At 36.9% G+C, this 13,604-nt stretch overlaps 1 protein-coding gene across 6 annotated transcripts in view; it reads left to right on the top strand.

The window, feature by feature from the left end:
- Rhp (Rhophilin) overlaps nt 1–13,604 on the top strand; it is a 94,151-nt gene that overhangs the window by 53,163 nt on the left and 27,384 nt on the right. The window lies entirely within an intron of this gene.

Genomic DNA, 13,604 nt, shown 5'->3' with positions numbered 1-13,604 from the left:
CGGCCCGCTAGCAAAATATATAACTGAAAATCTAGTAATCTACTTAATTTATTTTTACTAGTTGTACGCCGCGAACACAATAAATTTTTACAAAATTGTGAATATTTCAAAAACGACTGAACCGATTTTGATGCCCTACGAACTTAAAAAAAAATATTTTCAGATTCTACATACCTTTTAAATTTCATCAAAATCAGAGCAAAGGTTCGAAAGTTACCGCGTTACATACATTACATACATATATACATAGATACAAAAAATGTATTTTTGCCCCAAGTCGAATTGTATATTTTGAACATAGATGTCGTACAAACCGACTTAGATACATAACTTTATCAGTTGTTAGAAAACATTAGCATTCACAAGGGGGTTATCGTCAGGTTAGCGAACAGTCGTACAATCAAAACCGATTCTTCAAAATATTTGATATATGTTACGGTTAAGGTAACTCCGGATTGTGTGACGTCACAGCCACTAATAAAACCGGGAACACGCAATAATAAGTGAGAGAGAGATAGCGATGAGGCTATGACGGAGAGTGATGCTAACCTTCGTAGATCGCTGTGTAGAACGTCAAAATATTACTATAAGGAAGTATTAGCTTTCCATTTGACCGCAGAATGCGCTGGCGCGGAACTGCACCGGCAATCGAATTGCAGATTAGTGCATCTGTTGTAGGAAACCAGTGCAAAAGCTTGGGTTTTTTAACCGACTCCGTAATCGAAGTGTGATGTTCAACACAATTTTCTTTTGCAACTGAGCAAACATACAGGGTTATGTCAATGAAACTTAAAATACGTAGTACGTCATTGCACGAATAGGATAGAGAAAGATACAGTATGTGGACGTTAGAGTAACGTGATACGAGTTTGTATGTTTCGTGGTAGGCCTCCAGGTACAGTATAACTTTCCTGGAAGTGTTCATCATCGGATGTATTTTTTTTTTAATTTGATAAATACTACCAGCCAGGAAAATCTCTATTATAGATTTTAATGGATTCTTCCTAGTGCCCGTTTTCCTGTTTATTTTAGGAGATCCCTCGTTGGTAGCGAATCCTGAGTGCACCACTCAAAGTCGAATCAAAGTGAAAATCGTGACCGAATAAAATTTTAATGCTATATTTTTAACAGGAACATTTTGAGTTGAAGCAAAGACGGAACAGGTGAAACTAAAATCTTGATATAATCTCAAGTAAACAAGTGCATTGGCAATCGGTCAACGACCTCGAGGTAAATGTACTATTACATAAATGTATTGCAATAAAACTGCAATGCGACGGACGGCGGCCATCTTGTATCCCACAGATGTATGCCAAACTAGATACCGCATTTTATCATAGCACGATTGAAAGTCTCAACCTGAATATTATAATTCTGTAAATAAAAACATTCGCGAAATATAATAATATTTGGATAATAATATCATGAATTATTCTCATAACATATGTTAATTTGTGTCTGAAACAGTTCTCCGACAATTGCTTAGATAATAGAGGAGACATTTCGTCGGCGAATTGTTCGTAGATGAAGGGTTCTGTCGTTCAAACGCCCGATGTCGAAACATTATGTCGGCGAATCTTTCAGCCGAAGAGCCGTTTCAGACTCGTTAATTTTTGTATTTTAAAGCTGGAAAAACGTTAATACAGCGTAATTTACTGTTATTTATTTTTGTAATTTATAGATCTGTCACTACTTTTTATAAATATATAAAAGTATACCTAAACTAGAGTATTTTTATATATTTATTTTATTTGTTTGTCTACATAATGATACACACGTAGTCTACCATTATAAAATAAACTGCACAACACTCCAGCCGCGTTGCATTCGAGTTTAAAACAAATCCAAATACGTTCTTTATCATTTCCTCGCTCTCCCTCTGATCTGAGCGTGATCCCGGTTTCTTCCTTAACCATAACATTGTCCCCACAGTAGGGTACTAGCCAACCTTGACGAATAATTAGATTGGGCCATGACCCACCCCTCAGCTCCTATGCGGCTAGGTGAGTAACGTGTACAGTCAACAGCACATCAAGTTACCCCGAATGAAACTCTATGACGACCTCGGTGGCGCAGTAGTAAAGTGCTTGCCACTGAACCGAGAGGTCCCGGGTTCGATCCCCGGTCGGGTCATGATGGACAATGATCTTTTTCTGATTGGCCCGGGTCTTGGATGTTTATCTATATATGTATTTGTTATAAAATATAGTATCGTTGAGATAGTATCCCATAACACAAGTCTCGAACTTACTTTGGGGCTAGCTCAATCTGTGTGATTTGTCCTAATATATTTAATTATATTTTGTGGCATGGTAATTGCGGCGAGTTTTCATTTGAGTAGGGTGATGTGTTGTTGACTGTATCTACTGTGATATTTATATTTTAAAATTACAGGCACAAATAGACACATAATTGTTTAGACTGTTCTGCAGTTCAGCCTGCGTGATCTTTAGATAATGATATAGAATTAGACCACAAGGTGACGTATAGGTCACCTGTGAATACTTTGTAACAGTACAATACAATTATTTTAAACTGATATGTGACTGTAATTACTCTAGGTGCATAGGGAATGCTTGTGTGAACTTATTTGTGGAAAAAAAGGATCCCTATTTTTACGCATACCTACAATTTTATGTCATAATTTAACATGGCATACTTTTACTATGGCATAATGATTTTTAAGCTTAACGTTCTTAGGCATAATGGTTCACGCATAACAATTCGAACCATAACTAACTTACCCTTTTTTTTTTAACGTGTGGAAAGACCCTCGTCCCGTCCATCCGGCCACGGGAAGCCGGACAGGTGTGTGGGACTTGAACCCACTAAAACCACACGATGCCAACGCCAACCGCATTTGTGCCGGGACCATGTGCTACCCTCGCTCCACAGCCCCGGCGCGGCGGCCGCTACCACGGCGGCCTCGGCTCGGCCGCTCTCCTCGGAGCGGCCAGCGGGACGGCTCGTCAGCCTTCAGTTCTACTCAGCCTTCAGTTCTACATAACTAACTTACCCAACCCTACCTAAAAGTTAATCTTACGCATAATGTTTACGCATAACACTTTGAACTATAATAACCCAACCTTAGTTAATTATGCCACATTTAGCCGTATGCCAAAAATCAATTATGCCTTAGACCTATTATGCCAAAATATTGTATGCCAAAATCGTTATGCCAAAGAATATAGTAATAGTAGGACAATATGCGATAAAAAGTGGTCCAGAAAAAAAAAAACGTCAAATAAACATTATAATGGTCAGTCAATAATACATTCTAAATTTAAAATTAAAAAAAAAAAACCCCCGAGTCCGAATTAGGTTTCATTATCTCATCCGCTAAGAAAACAGTTGACGGTTTCCAAACAATTTTTCAAACGTCCCAAAAAGTTATAACAGCGATCAAAATCAAATTTAAATTCAAAATTATTTATTAAATTTAGTATGATATACATCACTTATTGACGTCAAAAAATTACTTAAACTAAGTGTACTGCCGGCTTCCGAAGCGCTGGTGAAGAAGAAGCGGCGCAACAAACTTCACCGCAGCCTTTTCTCTACAATGTCGCATTTTGCTTGATTAATTTAAATAATTATTAATCTATGTATTATACATTTGTTGTATTTTCAATAAGGCTCTTTTCGGGGCCGGGGAACATAACCGGCACTCTTCAGCACCACCCAACTGCCCCACGTTTTGCACGCTGGAACATCTACACGAGACTAATGATAAAGCCATGACCGTAGCCACATATTGATCGAAAATTATACAAAAGCCATTCCGACTCGACAAGGCGTATAAGTATTTTCAATGTAGTTTACGTATTTCGTGGCACTAGTCGCCGAATTAATTTATTCGTGCATAAAACTTGATGTTATAAATCTTCTCGCCAGAAACCATTTCATAATATGTCAACCGTTGACCTTGTCCTTTTAAAATGACATTGTTTTATGTATCTATGACCTAATTTGTCGAAATGTTAATCTATACAGATGATAAAAAGATACATCTAATTTTGATATCTTAAGGTTTCGTTTAAAAATCTAAATGTTTCTCATCTCATCGGACCCCAGCGGCTGCTTTCCCACTTTTTCTTCTGAGCGACATAGCCAAACATTCTACGTAATATACAGTAAACAATAGAAAATGTTTATCTGAAAATTTGCCATTCCCCTCTTGAACCTGGCCGAAGGGGCAAACCCAAGAAGTGCTGGCATGATATCGTCAAGGACAATGGATGCGTGACAATGGTCTGACAACTAGCGATGCCGACGACCGTGCGAAGTGGAAAAGAAATAGGGGAATAGCAAACTCTAGGCGCCAAGGCGCTATGGATAAGGAAGCAATCGTGAATGAGCTCATATATGAGAGAAATGAACACAGGGGAATAAGCATTTTTTTTTTTTGCAAAAACTTGATAAATTTTCCAATCAAGGTCAAGGTTTTCCAATATCTAAATTATGGATGTTCGTGTTGAAATGTACACTTAACAGCTTAAATTAACTGGAAACTCATCGCTATTTCAACCACATAAAGATCATCATTTCGACTGATTACATTGCGTGTTTCTCAATGAAATTGAATAAAATTGAGGGATGTTAATAGAATTCTAAAGTTGAGCACGTTTTATGTCAGCTTGACTCTATCGCTGAACAGTTCGCCAAGCTTGGCGGATTGATTCGGCATACGTTACTGGTTTTTCATTGCGGCAAATAAAAACACTCATACAAAGTACGCAATGTTCATGCATTGCCGTCGGCATCTGACAGAGTTCGGCGATAATGTGGAGCCAACATAACAGTTTTACAGTCGAGCGCGTTTGAGACTATTTTGCAACGAACATCTCATCTCAGTATAAGTGATCGTATCATGCTAGCATCGTGATCATCCAACATGACAAAGATCATAATTAAAATATTTATTTACACTTATTTTATTGTGTAAATAAATTATGTTATTATTATTACAAATTGGTAAATCAGTTTAATGTTAATTTCCGCATTTTACTTTGAAACGTGCCGTCTACATTGAGCTCCTACTACGAAACGTAAATGTCGATCGAATTCGATTTCGCTTTCGAATAACAAGTGACAAATTGGGATTCCTTGTACGTATTTAAATGCTTTCGCTCATAGAATAGGTACTTATGTACTTATATAATATATAAGGAATCTTATGGTTCGATTTTTTAAAAAGAATTCAAATTTTAAATTCAACGCATTCAAAATCTAGTGGCTGACAAGGCTTTGCACGAAGGAATTTATGTATTTAAACCTTCGGGAGTGAATTGACAAAATAACAGTGAAAACTGCATTAAAATCCGTTGCGTGGTTTAAGAGAAGACAGATTAGAACAAACAAAGGCAGAGGGCGAAGTTATTTCTCATTTTTCTCATCAAAAAACTATACTTAGAAAATGTATCTCAAAGCTACAAACTACCAGCATCACAGAACTCATTAGCGGACCTTTAACTAGTGTAAGGAGGTGATCACCCAGGCATTTCTGTTTCCGATAGTGAGTCCTTGGCTATCAAAAATCAATGTAGGCACAATCAGTTTGGTAGTTGAATAGTAAAGATGTAAACTACCAAATACTGACATCCGTAACATTTGTTTTCGTAACACGAATTTATATGACTGTCATAAAAAAAAATCACCCGTTCGGTTATACCAACTAATATTATAAAAATGCGAAAGTAAGTGTGTTACCTCTTCACGCTCTATCTACTCGTCAAACCTTATTGAAATTTTACGTATATGTAGTTTATAGTACGGAGAAGGACAAAAGTACCCTTTTCATCATGGAAAAATAACTGTTCCCGTGGAAACACGCGGGTGAAGCCGCGGGCAATAGCTAGTTGTATTTATTGATGCTGTATATAAGCGAACTTTGATCGCTGCAGACGAAAATGAACAAATTGACAGTAATGCTTACGATATTGCGACCGTACCTTGGTAGCCGATGGTACGGGCCGTGGACCGGGAAGTGCGTCCCGTTACTTTGCCCTCCAGTTCGATACCCGGCCAAGGCATGGCTAATAACTTGTAATTATTGCTAGTACGCTCGCAAGAACATTTGTTTTTATATCTCGCTTTAATATGACGCTGTTGGAGCTTTTTATAGCAGTAGTGTCGTAGTGTGTGAGTTAATTAGTCAAAGTTCCCGGTTTCTTTCGCAGCCATTGAGCGTCGGAGCCCAGGGTCAGACGGTTCATGTTAGGAGCCGAATTTTCATAAGATACTTCCTTGAGGTTTTGCAAGAGCCACAAAAATGCATCCAAGAAAATTCTCAAAATCTCCGTGTGTCATAACCTAAAACCGGTATCGAAACGAGATTTGTAATTCTTGGAAGCGAACCCAAGGAAGCCAAAGTCACGAGTCCCAAAATACTCATTATAAACTCATCATCCGCAATTTGATCGGTATTCGGTTATCGCTCAACGCCAGACAGACTTTGTATGAGATGATGAACTTTGAATTGTTTTTGTCAAATCAAATCAAATCATTTATTCAGAAATTAGGCCTTCACAGGCACTTTTTCACGTCATATTCTAAATTAAATGATATTTACCAAAGCTACAAACTACTAGCATTTCGGAACGACCACTGCTGAGAAGAAATGCCGAAAGAAACTCATTCAAACAGTGTTGGTCCCTATTATGCCAGAAGGGCTTACCATTTTTTAAATATAAATTTATGTATAATATTATCCTTACACTATTGTTGAATAATTTTATCCTTACACTAAATGTCGCCCGGGGCTTCGCTCCCGTGGGAATTTTGAGATAAAATATAGCCTATAGCAATCTACCTAATAATGTACCTTTCTTAATGGTGAAAGAACTTTTAAAATCGGTTCGGTAGTTTCGGAGATTACCCGCCTCAATAATACCTACTAATTCACAAAGTCACAAACTCACAAACGCTTCCCTCTTTATAATCCGTTCCGTATAAATAGGTATAGATTACATACATCCTTATCCCTGCATATTATTAAGAAACAAAGTCTTCTGCCGCGTCTGTCTGTTCACTATAAACTCAAAAAACACTGTACAAAATTTCACGCGGTTTTCACCAATAGATAGTATGATTCTTGGGAAAGATTTAGGTGTATATGATTTTACCCGAGCAAAGTCATAAGTTAATTAAAATAAACATAAATGCACCGACCTCCATCGCGCGCCCGTCTGCTATCTAGAGGTCCTGGGTTCGATTTCCAGCGCGGGCAAATATTTACCTGTGATCACAAATATTTGTCTTGGGTTATGGGTGTGTTGTGACCGTCTATGTGTTTATGTCGATCGAACCCGCGATACAAACTTCGTGCTTAGTGTGGGGCCGTTGAGTGTTGTCAATTTATTATAGCTATTAAGCTAAAAAATTTTTGGTCACTATCGCACTTTACAAAATGAAAATGTGGCATTGACAAGAGGAGACAAGAGGAGAAGTCTGGCGGCCGGTCGTAAATACTTTTCCTTGTTTTAATGACGTCACTATATAACTATATTTTCACGGTCCTATAATTTAGAAGCTGGGACTCAAGCCCAACAGACCGACAAGCATGCTTACTGTTATTTGAAAAACTGCACTCGATCCCCAGCCAAGGAGATCCATATCAACCGCTATGCATTCTTTGTGCATCTCTATTTGTGATGATATGGTTGCAAATCGTTTCAGTTTTTACTTATGATAGCTTTGTCAATTACTAGCCTTTGCCTGCGACTCAGTCCGCGTGGAAATTTCTACTGTTACTTGGTGAAAAAACCGTCGGGAAAACTACCAATTTTCTGGGATAAAAATTACACACACACGGAATGATATGGAGGGATCCTGTTATAAGGGTCCTATTTATATTATTCTCCTATATACAGACAGACATAAATTAACATTAACGTTATATATAGCTATAGATTTGTAGGTCGTAAGTTTCGACTTTATTTTACGTTTTCCAGAGAATAAGTTTCTTGACAGACGGACAACAAAATAGTCCTGTTTTTAGGATTTAAATTAAAATACAAAATTATTTGAATACATCATCTATTGACGTCAAAAATTTTACTTACTCGTAATACTTAGTCCACCGCCGACTTCAGTCAAAGCGCAGGTTTATTAACAGCAGGTTTAAATTAACAAATTAATTTATAGATTCGTTTAGTTGTCATTCGACGGAATGGAGGCTTTGGGTTCCGTTTTTACCTTTTGAGGGACGGAACCCTGAAAATACTACGACCCTAAATGACAACTCAGCCTCCAATAATACAATGGCCCTATTCTTGAACCAAATCACGTCGCTAAAATAGTTTATTGTACAGCAACAGTATATAGAGATTACAGAAAGTTGACTCGTGTGTTTTCATTATAGGTACCTAAATTCTTCTTCATAGTCGTATTCCCCATGGCTGAGGGTCGTGGTCATTACGTGGAATGAAACACACGCAACAACTTTCTTGGCATTATTAGTGGACTGGTTTGCCATTGCCTTCTCCATTTCACACACAAGTTAATAATAATAAACCAGTGTGCAGGTTTCCTCACGATGTTTTCCTTCACCGGAAGCAAGTGGTGGTCGATGAAAACTACTATATATGAGTCAGATTGGTATACAAACTCATGTGGCACGAGTAGGATTCGAACCTGGGACCTTTTGATCCACAGGCGGGCGAGACTCTTAACCATTACACCACCACGGCTTCCGATACCTAAATACTTGTTCGTAATGAATTAAATCAAAAAGTCCTTCTGTTTTGTAAGAAAGTAGGTCTGCGGTTCCTGTATGGAAGAGCTGTGGCTTTTTTCCGCACATAAACTAAAAATCTAGCCGGGTTCCAATAAAATAAACGCAGGAGAAATTACTAAATATCAGCTTAAATTAATTTAAACTTTGCTTAAAATACGTAGAGGACACTACGCCACTGATAAAAGATTGTTAATGTTTTAAATTATATAAATATTTTCAGCTTAGTTGTTGAAAAAGTTTAATACATTTAAATTTATATTGTATTCCTCCATGATCAGTCGTCATTTGTTATGGTAAATTTAAAAATAATACTTATATATATATTTTTTAATTTCGGTCGAAAAGTTATGTATTGGGTTTGCGAAAGTTTTTGAGAAGGAAAGGAAAGGTTTAACGCATGCGCGTGCTAAGTTTCACCTCTGTACATTTATATATTGCATATATTGCACGTTGCACAGGTACGCCTGTGACATTCTTCATTCTACGGCCGCAATAACATTTTCGTATTCAATAACAGCACCGACACGTGACGCGTTTTGAAGATTTATTTAGTTTTTTGTTTTTAGTTAGTATTTAGTAGAAAGTGAAAATGGATTTGACTTTTTTTTAATGTGTTTGTACCCATTCGAATTTAAGAAGTTTCGAAAATTGTTGACTCCATTACCAATTAGTTTTATTACCAACTAGATGTTGCCCGGGGCTTCGCTCCCGTGGGAATTTTGTGATAAAATATAGCCTATGGCAATCTTGGATAATGTACCTTTCAAATGGTGAAAGTATTTTTAAAATCGGTTCGGTAGTTTCGGAGATTACCCGACGCAAACATTCAAACTCACAAACGCCAACCTCTTTATAACAATAGCATAGATTTCGTTGATAGATAACAATAGCAGAAATGGGAATAAATTTAATAAATATTTATTTTATTTAAATTAATAACCAATTATCCACCAATTAACCAATTAACCAATCTTTTATGTTACTTATTCCGTCATTATGTAATTTCTTTGCATTTAACTCGTTGACCCCGGGTTTATCGGTCTCCGTTGTCGTTGTTCTTAGAGACACCCATTGTCGCAATGGACAACCAGCAATGTTAAAAATATAAATAAATATATTAGGACAAATCACACAGATTGTGCTAGCCCCAAAGTAAGTTCTAGACTTGTGTTATGGGATACTAACTCAACGATATTATATTTTATGACAAATACATCAGATCATAGATAAACATCCAAGACCCGGGCCAATCAGAAAAAGATCATTTTCCATCATGACCCGACCGGGGATCGAACCCGGGTCCTCTCGGTTTAGAGACAAGAACTTTACCACTTCGTCACCGAGGTCGTCAAAAAAAGCTCTTACAAACTACGTAATGTATTCACGTCGGCATCTGTCAGAGTTCGGCGATAGTGTGGAGTCAGTTCTGATCATTGGTTTCAATGGCGACACCACGCCACGCAATGTATTACAACGCCGTCTGTATTTAGGAGTTTTGTAATCGCACGACAATTATTTCATTTGTAATATCGTAACGAATGCCATTCTGCGCACGCGCACATTCCATTTATGATTGTATTTGGTAATGGTTTACGTGCTAGTTTGAATTGTGTATCCAAACGAATAATGAACAGGCATTTCATTCGTTTAAAAAGATTCTTCTTCTACATAGCCTTTTAATGTCAGTTCGGGAGTAGCCGTTTGGCATATTCTATGTTTTCCTTCGATTTTTACAAACTGCCGGAATTTCCGAATGGAAAGAGAATTTCTGAAAAAATACCGAAAGAAAATATAGTGTTAGTAACAGCTTGGCATTATAAGAACGGACAGAATGTCCCCTCTATTCTGTCGAATCGAATTGCTCGTAGACGAAGGGTTCTGTCGTTCAAACGCCCGATGTCGAAACATTCTGTCGACGGAACGTTCGTAGACGAAGCAATTGTCGGAGAGACTCGAATAAGAATCTTTATCTGTGAGACATTAGATTCAGATTTTATTGCAAGTAACAAGTTGATAGTACAAGTGAGTGTGCAAGGGCACAGCAAAAGTAGATATCATTATATTTACATTTTTATAAAAGAAGTTGCGTCTATCTGTCTGTCTATTAACTCAAAAATTACCAGACAGATTTTTATACGATTTTCACCAATTGATAGTGTGATTTGTGTGTAAATATGGGACGGACCGCTAGATTCCATCATAAAATTATTTTGTTTTAATTTATATACCTACCTGTTGTTGCAAAATATCTTTGAGATTTTACACTAGAAATTGCCACATTCTCAGAAATCCACCAAAGGTGTAATCACAACTAGTTTGTCAATCCATTGCGAACAACATCGCCTTTCACTGCTTAGACCAGGCTAAACCACTCAAACATCTAATTAAAATGGCGGTCTAGGGTTACCACATGTGAATAAAGTAAACGGAACTGTGTACTTAATCGCCTACACCAAACAATAAGAGGTTAAGTCTACCAAATAGTATACTTAATTAACCCAGGTGAATTAACCTAGGTGAAATAAACCCTTTTTTTTTTGCCAAAAAATAAGTATTTATTTCAAAATAGCGCTGAAAATATAGTGGGTTTCTTGTAATCGAAGAAAAAACATGTACTCATTTATTTTTTCGTGTAGGTAAATGTGGTCGTGATTAGTTCATCGAGGCGGATCTTTAGTTTTAAGGTCGTTACCAGATGTCCCAATTTATGAGTCCAGAATTTACAGTCATACGCGGGACAGCTCTGTCCCGCTCTTTGGATGCAGTCAGAGCAAAAAAACACGATATCGGCAAAGGGTACTTAAATCTATAAAATAGGTAATTTCAATTATCTATATTTAGCTGTTGTTTTTTTTTTATTGAAAGTATGAAAAATACTGTTTAACTATATTAAAATGCGTTTATTTCTATTGTGTTCTGCGTTTGATATAATCCCGCCTTTTAACTCATTAGGATTTCAAATCCCGCCCAAAAAAATGAGGCAATGCTGGTTACGACTTACGATTCTAATGCGCTTATTACGCGGTTTGACGTTGTCACTATAAATTTACAGTCGGACAAGTATAACTTGTCACTTTAGTGGTGGAGCCACTTACATTCTAAACAAGAAAGAATAGCTTAGATATGAGAAAATTATAATATTATTCGTATTAAATATTCTTTTCTATAATATATTGTACAATTGGCAAAAATATAGTACGGTACACTATATTATATAGTATGGGTGGCAACCCTAATGGTCGTCGCATGCAGAATCGCAGACAAAAAACGCGCGTGTGGACACTGTCATGTTTTAATATTCGGTTTATTAATCAAGTGACTTATTTACTTAAATGTCTAGGCATATCAACGCAAACTCTGTAAAAATAGCAACACAATATCAGAGATCACGTCTTTTTTCATTACGTGGCAGACAGAGACAAGTGATACGACGTCTAAGTATGTACAAACTTCAATGCGGGCTCCATTCTACCAGCGAACAGTTCGCCAAACTTTGGCGGATTCGTATCGCCAAATTCTGTATACATTACTGATTTTTCATTGCGGTAAATAAATAAATGCTAAAGTTTATGAGGATGTGTGTGACTGTGTGTGTATACTGGACGGATTTTTAAAATTGGTACACGGCTAGAATATATAACCTGGAAAAACACATAGGATAATTTTTATCCCGAAATTCCAACACGGGAGCGAAGCCCCGAGGCGCAGCTAATGTTACATAGAAAAGAGTAACGTATTATCCGGCCTGTTCCCACGTCCCCAAGTTATACATTGCGAGACGGAAACCAAAAGTTGAGCCATACATAATCGTATCTCAATAGTGATTAACATCAGTCTATAATTGTATCATTTGGTCAAATGACAACAAAATGTCGGCATTGTTAGATATTTATATAATGTGTTGACGACCTCGGTGGCGCAGTGGTAAAGTTCTTGCCACTGAACAGAGAGGTCCCGGGTTCAATCCCCGGTCGGGTCATGATGGAAAATGATCTTTTTCTGATTGGCCCGGGTCTTGGATGTTTATCTATATATGTATTTGTTATAAAATATAGTATCGTTGAGTTAGTATCCCATAACACAAGTCTCGAACTTACTTCGGGGCTAGCTCAATCTGTGTGATTTGTCCTAATATATTTATTTATAAATATCATAATGGCTATGGCGGAAACTTTGAGGTGCAAATTTTGGCTAAAATATATTTGGTCATAACCTTATAGGGAGTCTATAAAATAATCTTTGAACTAAAATGGAAATATCGCCTGCGGTTCCTATTGAGAAGCCACTTGATTTTTATTTTATTTGATAGCTATCATGGAGCATATTAAGGGATTAACCTATACCTGTTCAATTCAGTTCAATTCAATTCAAATTCGAATTTCTTAATTCTTCTCCACAATCTAAACATAATACAGACTTAAAGTAGCTACCTACAAGGTATAAAATTATTGTACCTGTGTAACAGAACAGTTATAAATTATAATACATATATGTGAAATGGCAAGACACGGTACATTGGGATGCACATATGTTAAGATCCTATATGCGAAGTTTCCAAGGTGTAATGGTGGTCTAAGAGCGTTTCGATTCGACCGCTGCGGCCGCTCGGTCATTGCTATCATTGGGATCCGTCAATATTCTTGAGGAAGGAATCATTTCCTATATCAATCCTGCTAATTTTATTAATGCGAAAGTTTGTGAGAATGTATGTGTGTGTATTTTTGTTACTCTTTCACGCAAAATCTACTGGACCGATTGTTATGAAATTTGGTAAACGGGTAAAATATAACCTGGAAGCTTTTCCGTATTTTCGTGATTAAAAATAAAATTATATATTTAAAAACATAATATATACACTATATTTCGT

This window comes from Plodia interpunctella, chromosome 22, assembly GCF_027563975.2.
Source record: "Plodia interpunctella isolate USDA-ARS_2022_Savannah chromosome 22, ilPloInte3.2, whole genome shotgun sequence".
Taxonomy (NCBI): Eukaryota; Metazoa; Arthropoda; class Insecta; order Lepidoptera; family Pyralidae; genus Plodia; species Plodia interpunctella.
This window is presented reverse-complemented; position numbering and strand designations above follow the sequence as displayed.